The 14,808-nt window shown below is 38.2% G+C and overlaps 2 long non-coding RNA genes across 2 annotated transcripts in view; one reads left to right on the top strand and one right to left on the bottom strand.

The window, feature by feature from the left end:
* LOC143260907 (uncharacterized) overlaps positions 1-14,808 on the bottom strand; it is a 79,136-nt gene that overhangs the window by 46,572 nt on the left and 17,756 nt on the right. The gene's annotated exons all lie outside the window — the stretch shown is intronic.
* The window catches only part of LOC143260906 (uncharacterized), a 45,280-nt gene continuing 31,873 nt past the window's right edge, over positions 1,402-14,808 (top strand). The window contains exon 1 of the long non-coding RNA XR_013035187.1: positions 1,402-2,890. This is a non-coding gene — a long non-coding RNA (uncharacterized LOC143260906). The remainder of the gene's footprint in view (positions 2,891-14,808) is intronic.

The following is a 14,808-nucleotide window of genomic DNA, read 5'->3' as shown; positions in this document are numbered from 1 at the left end:
GGAAAATGGTATTTTCGTGGTACGCGGGGCGGCCGCGGGGGGGGCGGGTCGAACGTCTGGAGATCGTTTCTCCTAAGTCCAGATATCGTTATCGTCGCCGACCGCCTATCGAGACGATCGCGGGCCCTTAATTGCGACTGCCGTTTGTAATCCCGGAATTTGACGGAGACGCAAACGATCTAATTGTCCGAGATTCTACCTCTCTTCCACGATTATTCCTTCGTTTCGTTTCACCTCGGGGCGGCGCTGCGACGCGAGCGGAATACTTTTCGAACGCGTTTTCCTTTCGTTGCGTCAACGCTGTGACGTCCGTCAGGTGGCATCACGTTGCTGTCATATAAATAAATAAATAAATATGTAATACAAAAAGATCTTGTACTTATACAGTGGCCCATGAAAGTGTTCGTACACCTTTTATCCCTTTGCACTCGAAGCTATTTTAATTGTAAATCTAAATTAACTTTTCTGACCTATATTATTTCCATTTTATGTGACAATGTGCATTTTATGCATGTAAAATTGAGTTTTTGTGACTCATACAGCAGTTTGAGTTTTAACAACTTTTTATGGTTAAACTTTGATAGTATAACAATTATTTTATACTATCAAAGCTTAGACACACACACACACACACACACACACACACACACACACACACATAAAAAGTTGTTAAAAGTCCAAGTGCTGTATGAGTCACAAGACTGAATTGTGACTTGGAACGTGATGCAAAGGGTGCAAAGATTTAAAACATAGTAACTTCTTTCAAACTGGACTAAGTGACTTAAATACTAGACAATGACCACAATGTTTTTTTTTTTAATTTTACTGTTATTTGGAATCTCAAAAAAAAAGATAGAAAACTCTCGTTTTTTAACTATTTTATCTAAGCTTATAACGAAAATTTGAACCACGTCTTTCGTAGATCTCGGTAATTTCTATGTGTGTTGAAAATTTTATCGAAATAGGTTGACGTCGCGAGTTACAACAAATTAAAGTTGGCAAAAAGTCGCAGTTTTGTCACGATTTTGCACAAAAACTGAAAGAAATCAACAGTTTTTAAAAATCACGCATATAAGTTACCGAGATCTACGAGAGGCATTTTTTTAATTTTCGTTACAAGCTCGGACAACAAAGTTAAAAAACGAGAGTTTTTTATTTTTTGTGTCATTCCAAATAATAGCAAAATTGAAAAAAAAGACATTTCGGTCATTGTCTAGTATACTAATCCCTCTATCATCTAAAAAAAAATTCAAGTCATTCAGTCCAGTTTTAAAAAAATTATCGCGTTTTAAAAGGTCTATGAACACTTTTGTGGGCCACTGTACGTACATCCTCACAATTTCGAGAAAATAGAGGGACAGAATTGAGAACTTATTTATTGTCTCCCAAGGACCTCGAAAGTACAGTGAGTATATATTGTTTAAAACGCAATATCTTCTTCAAAATAATTAGATTTTTATCTAGAATCTAGATTTAAAAAATTAGATTTCAGAGAATTTATTTGCAAGTCACAAGTTAATGTGACAAAATATACAATTTAAATAAAACAAGGTGTGTAGATCAAATGTAGGCTTACTGCTGAATTTATTATACATTATCTAATTTATTTATATTATTTACTGTTATATTATTATATTTATATACAAATAGAATAATATAAAAATAATATATTATTTATTTTATTTTTTATTTTTTTTATTAATTATATATTATAATATAAATATATATAAATATATAATATAAATATAATAATACAAATATAACATCTTGTATATATCTATTTAATATATTATTTATTGTTGCTGCCCGATTGACAAAAATACTCTTCGATATACACTTCTAAATTCTACATATTCTTGAAAAACGCCACCGTATCATATATAAAAATCCTTGTCCCGAAGGGAAAATCGTAACGTCAACTAGCCTGATATTCGATTCGCGGTGCGTAATTCGATGTAAACATTTTCGACCTGTTGCAAGCGTGTCGGGTGACCAAGATTTCACGTTCTCGCACATCGCCGCAGTAGCTTCGGGCATCCGCGGCGCATCGATTTTATCGTTTGTTTCGGTTCGTATTCAAATCACGAGCCGCTCGACCGATCGTGCCACCTATTTTTGTAGGGGCGGCGACGTTAATATTCCTGAAAAAATTGCTCCACCGGTAGTTTCCCACGGAGTGAAATTGATTTAATAAACGCTCACGCGCGGAACTGGGTGACACTCTCAAACGCTGAGCATCGCATCGCATCGCCGCGTCTCGCTTCGGCTCACCTCGACTCGCGTCGCCTGGCCTCGCGTCGCATCGCCGCGTCTCACTTCGGCTCACCTCGGCTCGCGTCGCGTCGCCTCGCCTCGCCGCGTTACCGCTCGTCCCGCCGCGCCTCGCCTAAACTCGCCCCGTCACCTCTCCTCGCCCGACTTCATCTCATCCCGCCTCATCTCGTCCCACCTCGCCTCGTCCCGCCCCGTCTCGTCTCGTCTCGATTTTCGTGTTTCATGAGCATAACAAATCCGGCAAATCCGATTTCCCTTCGCCGATGGAGTTTCTCGTCGAACACAACGTTATTTCGAACGGAAATTCGTGTCGCATTTAACGTTGATTTCGCGCTTCCAATCCGCGGCGCCCGGTTCCTCTCCTTAATTGCGACTGGGAGCGGCGCGGAGGAGCGTCGCGTCGGGTCGCGTCGCGCCGCCCCGAGAGTTCTCAATCAACGTGAAAAAATATGGACATTGGCAAGGAATTTCTGCGACTCATCAACAGTTCTCTAGCCTCATCCGCAACTTGCTCCTTGCGAATCCGCGACCCGCCCAGCTGATCGGCTTGAACCGTGCGACAAACCCGACTCCGGTTTTTGCGGCAGCTGCTTTTTGCGACGTCACCTTTCTACGGGTAAGGTTATGTCTTGACTTAAGCGACGGCGTATAATATTTGCACAGTGGATTAGTGATTTTTCTATACATTAAGTATAGAAATAGCAACGGTCAAACTGTCGTAATTTCTCATTCGTTTGATGCATCTACTTTTGCAATCCCTTGTTCATTTCATTGAACCATGGTTTTGTTCGAGAGGGAAATTGAAGATACGTATCTTCTTGGAAATCCTATTGTGTTGTCTAAAAACGTTGAATCTAAAACTTAGTTAATCGGTAAATTAAAGATTTTGTGCGTATATGCTAAAATTGATTAGGTGAAATATCAAACAATGATGACATTGGAAGAGCGTAAAAATGTTCTTGCATTCTCCTTGATTTATTAAAAATATTCAAAGAAAAGATATACCCTTTCTTTAACCCTTTGCACTCGAGTGCTTTGCACAAAACTTACGTTTAAGAAATTGTTAAAAGTCATCACAAGACTCAAAATAATGGAAATACTATAATAATAATATATATAAAATATATAAATAAATAAATATAATATAATATATAATATATAATATATAATATATAATATATATAAAATAATATAAAATGGAAATACTATAAGTCAGAAAAATTATTTTAGATTTACGGTTAAAATAGCTTCGAGCGCAAAGGGTTAATTTCTGTTTAATAGAATTGTTTTATCTGATTTTTATTTTGAACAAAGATCCGTCGTCTGTTTCAATTTTCACTAAAATTCTTTCAATTTTACGGAATTTACGAATTACTTTCGTTACAAGTTTTCTGATATTTTTTCACTTGACTTCTCGTATTTTTATGGAAACTTTCGGTTTCTTTGCTCGAAGTAGAAAAGAAATCATTTTTAGAGGGTAGTTTGTATAAAATATGTACAGAATATGCGAAATACGAGGAGATTTATGATTTGTTTACATTAAATATTATTTTTGTCTACAATTTTCAACACTCATTTATTAATATGGGAATCTTCAACTAATTCTGCTTGAATCGCACACTGTCTCCCTCTCGTGTTTGCTTTTTAGTTTTTACTTGTACACACCGCGACAAAACTATAAGACATCTCCAAATTTCTAGTGTTTCTTAAAACCACGGACGTGTACAAAGTTTTTCTATATGAATACGTACAGTTTTACAGTAATGGTAACAGTTTAGAAGAAAAACGGGTGCGACAAAATTGTAAGACAGGTTAGGTTTTCTCTAAAAGATCAACGCATAGAATTCTTTTTGTTACTTTGTAATAATGTGTATTTCTACCCTTCCTTTTGACTACTTCCAATAAAATTTATGGTGAAGATTTATACAGTATTTCAATTGTGTTTTGTTTTAGATTCTTCCATGTATCCTTTTTAATTCTTCTATATATTATATTATATTTAATTCTTCTATATATTATATTGTATTTAATTCTTCTATATATTATATTATATTTAATTCTTCTATATATTATATTATATTTAATTCTTCTATATATTATATTATATTTAATTCTTCTATATATTATATTATATTTAATTCTTCTATATATTATACTATATATATATATATATTTTATCTTCGAGATAAGCTCGTGTTACTTTTTCAGTATGCACGACTGCATTATCCTTTTTCAAGACTAAGTGACTTGAATTTTTTTTAGATGATAGGGGGACTAGGCAGTGACCAAGATGTTTTTTTTTAATATTTTGCTAATATTTGGAATGACAGAAAAAAAATAGAAAATTCTCGTTTCTTAACTTTTTTATCTCGGTAACATATATGCATGCTGAAGCATGCAGTTTGCAGCATACCGACTTAACGCATTACCCGGCGCAATTCAAAAATACAAAAAAAAAATTAAATTGAGATTATTAGTTTACAATGATTTAAAACAAAATAGCGGGAATTCTTAATACCGTCATGGAGCACGTGATACATTCTCACTACTTTAATGCTTGTATTTTATTTAGAAGTTGCAGTTTTTGAAAGAACAAAATTTTGAAAAAATGTCCAAAAAATGGGACATTGGCGCATAAGGGCTTAAAACAAAGATTGTAACGAAAAGCTGAAAGGTCACACACTTTTATGCATGAAATATCGCATCACTGAAATAAATGCAGAAACCCAGCTGACGTCAAATGTCTCGTAAAGGATATATGCGCCCCCTTCTTCATTTCGAGTTGAAATAAAGCAAATCTTGTCAATTTATCCATTGTAGTTCCTGTACGGAAAAGTTCGACGACTGCGTTATCATTATTTTCAAGCACGATTTACGGAGTGTAGTTAGAAGTGGCTCCGTTTCAATTTAAATCCACGAGCCAATTATGTGCCTACGCGGGTCAGCTCGCAATCACTCTCCGCATTCTACGCTGCACTTTTCTATACAAGCGAGTTCATTAATTGCATCGAAAAAAAAATACAAGAGAACACACTTCGAACGCTATAACGGCTCGAACGGTTCGGGTCCGTTTGAACCTGGAGCATAAATATTGTTATTCGACAATTAATGTTTTTGACAATTAATGCAAATTTTGACACGTTTCGTTAAGATTTCTGGAAAATCTAACGCGTCTAGGAGAAATAGGTTAACAATCTGTTGCAGAAATTTCTGAATAAACTTATAAATACTATGTATAGTATATGTAATATATGGGGTGTCCAAAAGGTTAGGGACCAAACTTGGGCTACGTGTTACTGAGGTCAAATAGATGAAAACAGTTCATATAAACTTATGTCCGAAAATGTTTTATTGAGAAGATATTTCTATTTGATCTCAGTTATTGCCAATTTCTGAGCTCAAGGCCATCCGAAGGTTATCGTATAATAGTTCACTGAATTCATTTTTTCGTCAGCTATAATAATACGGAGTTAAAAATATATAGTGCCATTTAAAAAAGTCAAGGTAACCTTGGTTTTTTATCGAATAAACAAATTTCTCGCAATTTTTACTAACGCGCTTTATTCCCATCAAAGTACCGAATAACTTCTATTCGAAACATTTTTCTCTCAGATTCGCCCAAATGACTAAAAAATCGACCGTTACGGTGAACACCCTGTATATATAAATGGTATCTCAAAAATGTCTCCCTATCCGCAAATATGTGATTCCCGAGGTCATTTCAAGTAACTTTTTCCTTAGCGAAAATGTTCTGCGAGGCTTCGTTTACGAGTTATTAACGAAAAACGGTGACCAATGCGACGCGAGACCAGCTGGCGCCCCGCCCTTGCGATCTCTGCCGCCGCGTCAGTCGGCCGGCGCGACGCGGCATTGGCTGCAAGGGCGCACCGCCGGTTACGCTCGCGCTGCGATTGGCCACTGTTTTTCGTTAATAACTCGTAAACGAAGCCGCGGATTGCATTTTCGCAAAGAAAAAAGTTGCTTCAAATCACCTCAACTTCGCGTCGACCCCGTCAGACCCTTCGTTTTCGTCTGTTAAAATAATTGTGAAACATGCATATATATATATATCAATAAAATATAATATAAAAAGATAAAAAATATAAAATATAAGATATAAAATATGAAATATAATATAAAAATTTAATATATATATATTTGAATCGTTGAACCGCAACTTCGTCGTCAATATTAATATTTATACTCCGTATTTACAGCGAAGCAAAACGATGTCGCCGGAATAATCGAGTTTCCCGAAGCGTCACAGCAAACGCGTTTCTCATTGGAAGCTAACAGCCCCCGGGATTCCGAGACCCGTCAAATTGTCGATTCGTGCACGAATTAACGGAGAACATCGAAGCATCGTGGCGTCGTCGTCGTCGTCGATCCGCTTCTCGGTAGCTATTCTCCTTGAAAGTTCCGTTCCGTTTTCATCGCCAGGGTTTCCCGTCGTCGCGCGTCTTACGATGTAACTAGTGAACCGTGGAAGAGGAGGCCCTACTTGCTTTTTCTAATCTCGCCGGCGGGAACGACGGGGGCCACCATGCTCCGTCTCCTCCTCCTCCCTCTCCGCTTTAAGCAGCAATTTACATGTAAGCTTCCGCTATTTCGTATCTCGTTCTACCGTAATTACGTTCGCGCGCGCGCCACGACGGGGTAATCGTCGGCTGTCTTTGCTAGAAAATATAGAGGCCGATCATCGGGCTCTCTCTCTCTCTCCCTCTTTCTCTTGCATCGCGTTCTCTTTCGCCCAACGCGTCACTCGATGGGGATTTTATCGATTTATCTTGTCCACGCGCCGCGGCGCGATAGCACGCGCGCGCGCACGCCATCTTAAATCGCATGTAAAACTCGCTCTGTCCGATAACTCACCCTCTAACGTGCTGTTAACTATGAAGAAAGGCGATTCGCCGTCGCGAAGCCGATATCCCATTAAACGTTGAAACTTTCCTGTTCGAGAATAGGCTTTAATTATGCGTTTCTTCCGTCAAACACAGTTCCATCCCCTCCCCTCCCCGCCCTCTGTCTTTTCACCGCTTCACTCTCTTGCTTTTAAGTAGTCTCTAATGTAATTTATCGTCGCGTCCAAGGAATCCGTTAAATCGCTGAAACGAGTCCATGGGAGAGACTCGATTTAACCGGTAATTGAAGGTTATGGGCCAACTGCTTTCTGGATCTTAATTATTCTTCTCGTTGAAGCAGGTGTGCTAGGCACGGTTTTGTTCTTTGATTATTTTCTTTCTCGGTGATCCTACATGTAACATGTTACTTCGTGCAGAGAAAATCGGAATTAGAAGAGAAGAAAAAATATCTGAGAATATTGGAAAGAATTAGCTCGCTTGGATTGGACTGTAATGTCTCTCTAATTGACGCACGGATTGCCCACAGAAAATTGTTCGAGCCTGTTCGATTATTCGAGCCTTGCGGCTTGTTTTTATTGTCGATTTAATGTCGATTTAATTATTAATTTAATTGTCAATTTAATTGTCAACAACTATAGAAACGAACTTGGGCACGATCTGAGCGTCAGTTAGGGAGACATTACTATAGCGTGACATTGGCAAGGCATATTTGACATTTAGGCATTTCTCTCAAATATTACGCTTGTTGATAATTCCAATCTTGGGATAATAGATGCGCCGTGACTTCTCTTTGATTAGGGCACGGTTTCGACGACGATCTAGGTTATCGATTTTAAGTTGATCGTAAATCGCACTGTGACGTAGACACTCGTGTACTATGCTCTTGCATTTGGAAGATTGGATGATAAATAAGAGGATTAAACGATAAACGGAACTGTTCCGGTCTTGCTAATTGGAATTCTAAATTAACTTAACAGTAAGCTGTCTTATCAGGGAAAGCGATGTTCTTTAACGCGTTGGATGCGAGATCGTTGTATCTACTGGGTGGTGGATAGTTTCGAGCTGGAAAGGCGATATGTACAGTGTGTAACGAATGTATTCGAACGCTAGTATTAACTTGGACTTTCCACGCCATATATTTAAATAAATGTACATTGAAGGGAAAAAATATTTTAAATTAAAGTAGAGTAAGCAAATGTCAAAATGCAAGAAACTTTCGATTTAGTGTAAAACGTTATCTATAAATAATTGAAAAAATATTAAGGGACATCTAATTTTCGTGCGACAGAAGTATTCGAACGCCTTATAAAATTCAGTCGACAAGTTATGAAAATAAATTCTTTTATTAATTTTTATTACTAATTTTATACCTCTATTGTTTGACAATACGTTTCAAGAAGTTTAACATTTTAAAAGTCATTCTTTATTTGTGATCGATGTTGTTTTATATCTCTATTTTACGCTATTTTATGATTTGTTTATGGTATCTATGTTTTTTATTGCAACTCGTATAACCGAATTCATTTCATGGGGATATACAGTCGTGTATAAGGCACGTGTAAATATAATTTGTTATCTTAATTTGTCAATGCATTTGAAGGAATTTGTAAAATTAGAATGCAATCTTGGCCCATTTACCAGCTAATGTTGATGTAACATGGAAAAAGTCAACCAAAAATGCATTCTAATTTTACAAATTTCTTCACGTGCATCAACAAATTAAGACAACAATTTATATTTACACGTGTCTTGTACGCGACTGTCTATCCCCGTAAAGTGAATTCGGTCGTTCGAGTCACAACAGAAAACTTACATACTATAAGCAAATCATAAAATCGTATAAAATAGAGATAAAAAAACGACATCGATCTTAAATAAATACTTATTTTCAAAACGTCAAACTTCTTGAAACGTATTGTTAAACAATATAAGTATAAAATTAATAATAAAAATTAATAAAAACATTTACTTTTATAACTTTTCGACAGAATTTTATTAACCGTTCAAATACTAACGTTGCGCGAAAATTCGATGTTCCTTTACATTTTTTCAATTACGTAGATAACGATTTACACTAAATCGAAAGTTTCTTGCATTTCGACATATATATACTCTGCTTTAATACAGTAAAGTATCTTTTTCCCTTCGATGTACATTTATTTAAATATCTAGCGAAGAACTCGAAGTTATACCAGCGTCGGAATACTTTTGTTACCGACTGTATATCGAGTCCTTAACTCCTATCGCATAACTTAAACAACCCGCGATCGCTTTGGAACGAGACTCGCGTTAAAAGCATCGAAACCACAGAAAACAAATTGAAGTATATATCCCGCGCAGTCGTAATAACGCGTACCGTATGCACCGAACAAGATCCGGCTTAACTTCTTCGTTTGCACGAATCAGGCAAGTTCCCCGCAGCGTTTACGGCCGAGAATTAACGAACGTAAATCCTGTTGCTCAAATACGCAACCTTTAATTTTTCGTTGTTCTCTGGAAATTACAACCGAACGATATAATTATAACAACTCTCAAAGCATAGAGTCTAACAGCATCCAGGTTAATTCTTGCATTTCGACAGTTATGTACTCTACTTTAATATACAGTAAATTATTATTATATTCAGTAAATTATTATATACAGTAAATATACGGCGCAGAGGTCGAAGTTATACCAGCACTCCAATAATTTCGTTATCCACTCATACGTGCACATTTCTCGTCCATCTCTCTTTTACAATAACATTTATAATAATATTTTATTCGAACGATGCTTAATCTTGCAATATTTTCGCTCCACATTCTTAGTTTGATTTTACACTCGCCAAGAAGAAACATTTGAAATCGATTCTCGAGGCTCCCGGTTAAAATACACTCGGCGCTTTATTGTGAAATTGGACACGCGTTCGTGGTAAACAATCGAGTCAACCGAAGGCGGCCACCAGGCTCCCCGCTTCGTCACCCTTTGAGACGTCTAATTATCGTAAAGCTGCAACATGTGTCGCGGACGATAAAGGTTCGTCGCGCACGGCAAAGAAGGAAGCGGAGAAGCAAACAAGCATCTTCGGAGCAATTAACCGTACAATACGACTCTTAAAATAACGAACGAGTGACACGGGTACGCTCCGACAAGCTTTGATAATGGAATACGTCACCGGCAATACGCGCGAACACCGTGAGAAGCTACAATGCAAAACACGTTGCGAGCGGCGCACACAAAGAGAGGCGCCGAGCCGAGCGTTTGACTCCGCGAGGAAAAGAATCTGTCTGAGGATTGGATGCCTCGGCCGATGGAGTTTCAGACGGGCGAGCAACAGAGATCCGCGTATACATATATGTATATGCTGTCTTAACAATCTGATCTAGCGATTTTTCTCTTGCTCGCTCGGAGTTTTTTCCTCCCTCCCCCCTCCCCTCCCCCGCTCCCCGTGGCGGAAATACACCGCGTACGTTTCCGCTTTGAGGAGAGCTTTCACTTTGAGCGCTGGATTTTCCGGCGATAAGGACGGTTGCCTGCTTTAATGGGTGAAAATATCTGGCAGTGACGAGAGAGATACGAGAAAATTTCAGTTTATTAAACGTCGCGAACTGCTTTTTTCCATTTTTTTTCTTTCATTCTAACAGCACTTCATAGCGTTAGACTCTATACGTACTTTGAGAGTTATTATAATTTTATCGTTCGGTTGTAATTTCTAATGAACAACGGAAAAGGAAGCACCTGAGGCTCTGAGGCACCACTGAGATTGTTGTATTACGTTCCGAGATCATTTTTATATCGTTAAAGTTTAGATTTTTTAAAAGTCATTAAAAGCGTAACTGTTGTATGAATCGCGAGACTCAGTTTCATATACATAAAATATACTTTGTTATATAAAATGGAAATACTGTAAGACAGAAGAATTGTTTTAGATTCACAATTGAAGTGGCTTCGAGTGCAAAGGGTTAAAGGTTGCGTATTGGCTGCCGTCGGTTGACTCGATTATTTACCTCAGAAGCGTGTCCAATTTCACAACAAAGCGCGAAGCGTACTTTAACCGGTGCCTCGAGAATCGAATTCAAACGTTCCTTCTTGGCGACTGTAAAATCAAATTAAGAATGTGGGGCGAAAATATTGCAAAGTTAAGCATCGTTCGAATAAAATATTATTCTAAATGCCATTGTAAAAGCGAGGTGTACGAGAGATGTGTACGTATGAATGGTTAACGAAAGTATTCGAACGCTGGTATAACTTCGACCTCTGCGTCGTATATTTAAATAAATGTACATCGAAGGGAACCAATAATTTTCTGCATATGAAAGTAGAGTATGTAAATGTCGAACTGCAAGAATTAATCTGGATACTGTTAGACTCTATGCTTTGAGAGTTGTTATAATTATATCGTTCGGTTGTAATTTCCAGAGAACAACGAAAAATTAAAGGTTGCGTATTTGAGCAACAGGATTTACGTTCGTTAAAATTCTCGGCCGTAAACGCTGCGGCGAACTTGCCTGATTCGTGCAAACGAAGAAGTTAAGCCGGATCTTGTTCGGTGCATACGACACGCGTTATTACGACTGCGCGGGATATATGCTTCAATTTGTTTTCTGTGGTTTCGATGCTTTTAACGCGAGTCTCGTTCGAAAGCGATCGCGGGTTGTTTAAGTTATGCGATAGGAGCTAAAGGACTCGATATACAGTCGGTAACAAAAATATTCCGACGCTAGTATAACTTCGAGTTCTGCGCTATATATTTAAATAAATGTACATCGAAGAGAAAAAATACTTTAAGGTATATTAAAGTAGAGGTTATATATGTCGAAATGCAAGAAACTTTCGATTTAGCGTAAAACTTTATCTACGTAATTGAAAAAATATGAAGGGACATCGAATTTTTGTGCAACATGAGTATTCGAACGGCTTACAAAATTCGGATGAAATATTATAACAATAAATGTTTTTATTAATTTTTATTATTAATTTTATACTTATATTGTTTAACAATACGTTTCAAGAAGTTTGACGTTTTGAAAATAAGTATTTATTTAAGATCAATGTCGTTTTTTTATCTCTATTTTATACGATTTTATGATTTGCTTATAGTATGTAAGTTTTCTGTTGTGACTCGAACGACCGAATTCACTTTACGGGGATAGACAGTCGCGTACAAGACACGTGTAAATATAAATTGTTGTCTTAATTTGTTGATGCATGTGAAGAAATTTGTAAAATTAGAATGCATTTTTGGTTGACTTTTTCCATGTTACATCAACATTAGCTGGTAAATGGGCCAAGATTGCATTCTAATTTTACAAATTCCTTCGAATGCATTGACAAATTAAGATAACAAATTATATTTACACGTGCCTTATACACGACTGTATATCCCCATGAAATGAATTCGGTTATACGAGTTGCAATAAAAAACATAGATACCATAAACAAATCATAAAATAGCGTAAAATAGAGATATAAAACAACATCGATCACAAATAAAGAATGACTTTTAAAATGTTAAACTTCTTGAAACGTATGTCAAACAATAGTGGTATAAAATTAATAATAAAAATTAATAAAAGAATTTATTTTCATAACTTGTCGACTGAATTTTATAAGGCGTTCGAATACTTCTGCCGCACGAAAATTAGATGTTCCTTAATATTTTTTCAATTATTTAGATAACGTTTTACACTAAATCATTGCATGCATTTTGACATTTGCTTACTCTACTTTAATATAAAATATTTTTTCCCTTCAATGTACATTTATTTAGATATATGGCGTAGAAAGTCGAAGTTATACTAGTGTTAGAATACTTTCGTTACCCATTGTATACAGGGTGTTCCAAAATTATGGTATTTCCAAGAAATGGGGGATTCCTGAGGTGACTCGAAGCAACTTTTTCCTTTACAAAAATTTTCTCCGATGCATCGTTAACGAATTATAATATTTATGTAAAACACTGACCAATGAGGAGCGAGTTCGCTCGGCGCTAAGAAACCTAGCCAATGAGAGGAATCGAACTCCGTGCATTCATTGGCTGGGTCGCCGCGCGCCAGCCGAGCTCGTCTCTCATTGGTCAGCGTTTTTCTTCAATAACTCGTAAACAAAGCCGCGGATTGCATTTTCGCAAAGGAAAAAGTTACTTCAAATCACCTCAGGAACCCCTCATTTCGCGCGTCTACAATAATTTTGGGACACCCTGTATATTATTAGCGAGAACATTTATTCTAGCGTTAGAGGCACGTTGATCGAAACACAGATGGAAAAAAGAGACTACCTTCTCATCCATAAAAATTCTCTCCTCCTGCATCAGCGTTTCGTTTTAACGCAACATCGAGGCATCGCATTTTTTATTGCATTTATTGCATTGTTGCGCGTAGAAAACCCAGAACGTGCTACCGCACAGAAACCAGCAGAAATCCGTAGTAAATTTATCAATTAATGTACAAAAAGAAAAATGTGTCTATCAATTCTCGCGAAAAGAAATAAAAGGAACCGTTAAACCGGTGTCCCGCGCACGTTTTCACGATCGAAAACGCATCGCGACAGGATCGACGGTCGGCACGCGGCGGCTGAAAACGAACTTCGACGGATATATTATTTTCCAATTTTCCGTCGTTATCCCGGCGATTCGAATTTCCTCCGTTTAAAACGCTTTTTTCATATCGCATTTTTAATTAAATCGCAACGCGACCGCCGCGGCCGCGGCCGCGCTATTTATGCCGGCCGAGTTTTATTAAACAGCCGGAGAAGAAGATCGCGGGCGATTTAGTATCGCGGAATCCTCGCAAATGAATTGCCACGCTGTTGCCCGGGGGATATTGACGCGATCGTCGGGGCTGGCCCGAGCGCCAGCGATATCGGTCGAGCCGAAAACGCGGCACGAAGAAACAAAAACTGTTGTGCTCGTGAACAATGAGATAGGCCGTCCTCCCTGTCCGAGCCAGCCGCCCCCCCCCCCCCCCCCCCACTCCTCATCCATCCGCCGCGATGATTATCGCTGTTCCGTGGCCCGCGTATCCCCACTCCTCCGCGCGGCCTTTCGTGGAAGCTGCCGGGGGCGCATTTAGCGCGATCATCTCGCTGTACATGGCCGCTCTCTATGTACGTATCCGTTTCCAATGCCGTTCGTCCGAAGACGGAGGACCGCGTGGCCCCGCGGCGCAGCGCTGGAAAGAGGGCGCAGGGCTCGCGGAGAACAGTGAACGCGGGCATCCGCGGACAATGGATTCGTTAGCCCGCACGGCTTATTGAACGCGACGTGAAATCGAATACCCGATGGTGGCCGGGCTGCTCCCGTACGAATCGGTGGACGCGCGGCCCGCGCCTGCTGCAGTAATGTCTCTTTAATTGACGCACGGATTGTCTCCAAAAATGGACAATTTGGAAAGAGGAGATACGAGCCGTTTATTTTGTAAGTGGCCTAAAGAATAATTCCATTTATACTTAAATTGCCTGAGTCTATCTATACTTAAATTGAGATAATAATTGACATAACCCTCAAATTTTAAGGGTTTGTGTTTCGATGCAATTAAAGATATACGTACAGGATACTAATGAGTCGTACTGCTTCAGCGTATCGAAAGGAGTTGAATTTATAGTTTCTATTAGAATAATGGCAATTATTGAGCGAATAATACGCGTTTTCTTACCGAGAATGGAGTTAGGCCACTTTCAAAATTAACAACCAGAT

The sequence above is a fragment of the Megalopta genalis genome, unplaced genomic scaffold, assembly GCF_051020955.1.
Source record: "Megalopta genalis isolate 19385.01 unplaced genomic scaffold, iyMegGena1_principal scaffold0023, whole genome shotgun sequence".
Classification (NCBI taxonomy): domain Eukaryota; kingdom Metazoa; phylum Arthropoda; class Insecta; order Hymenoptera; family Halictidae; genus Megalopta; species Megalopta genalis.
This window is presented reverse-complemented; position numbering and strand designations above follow the sequence as displayed.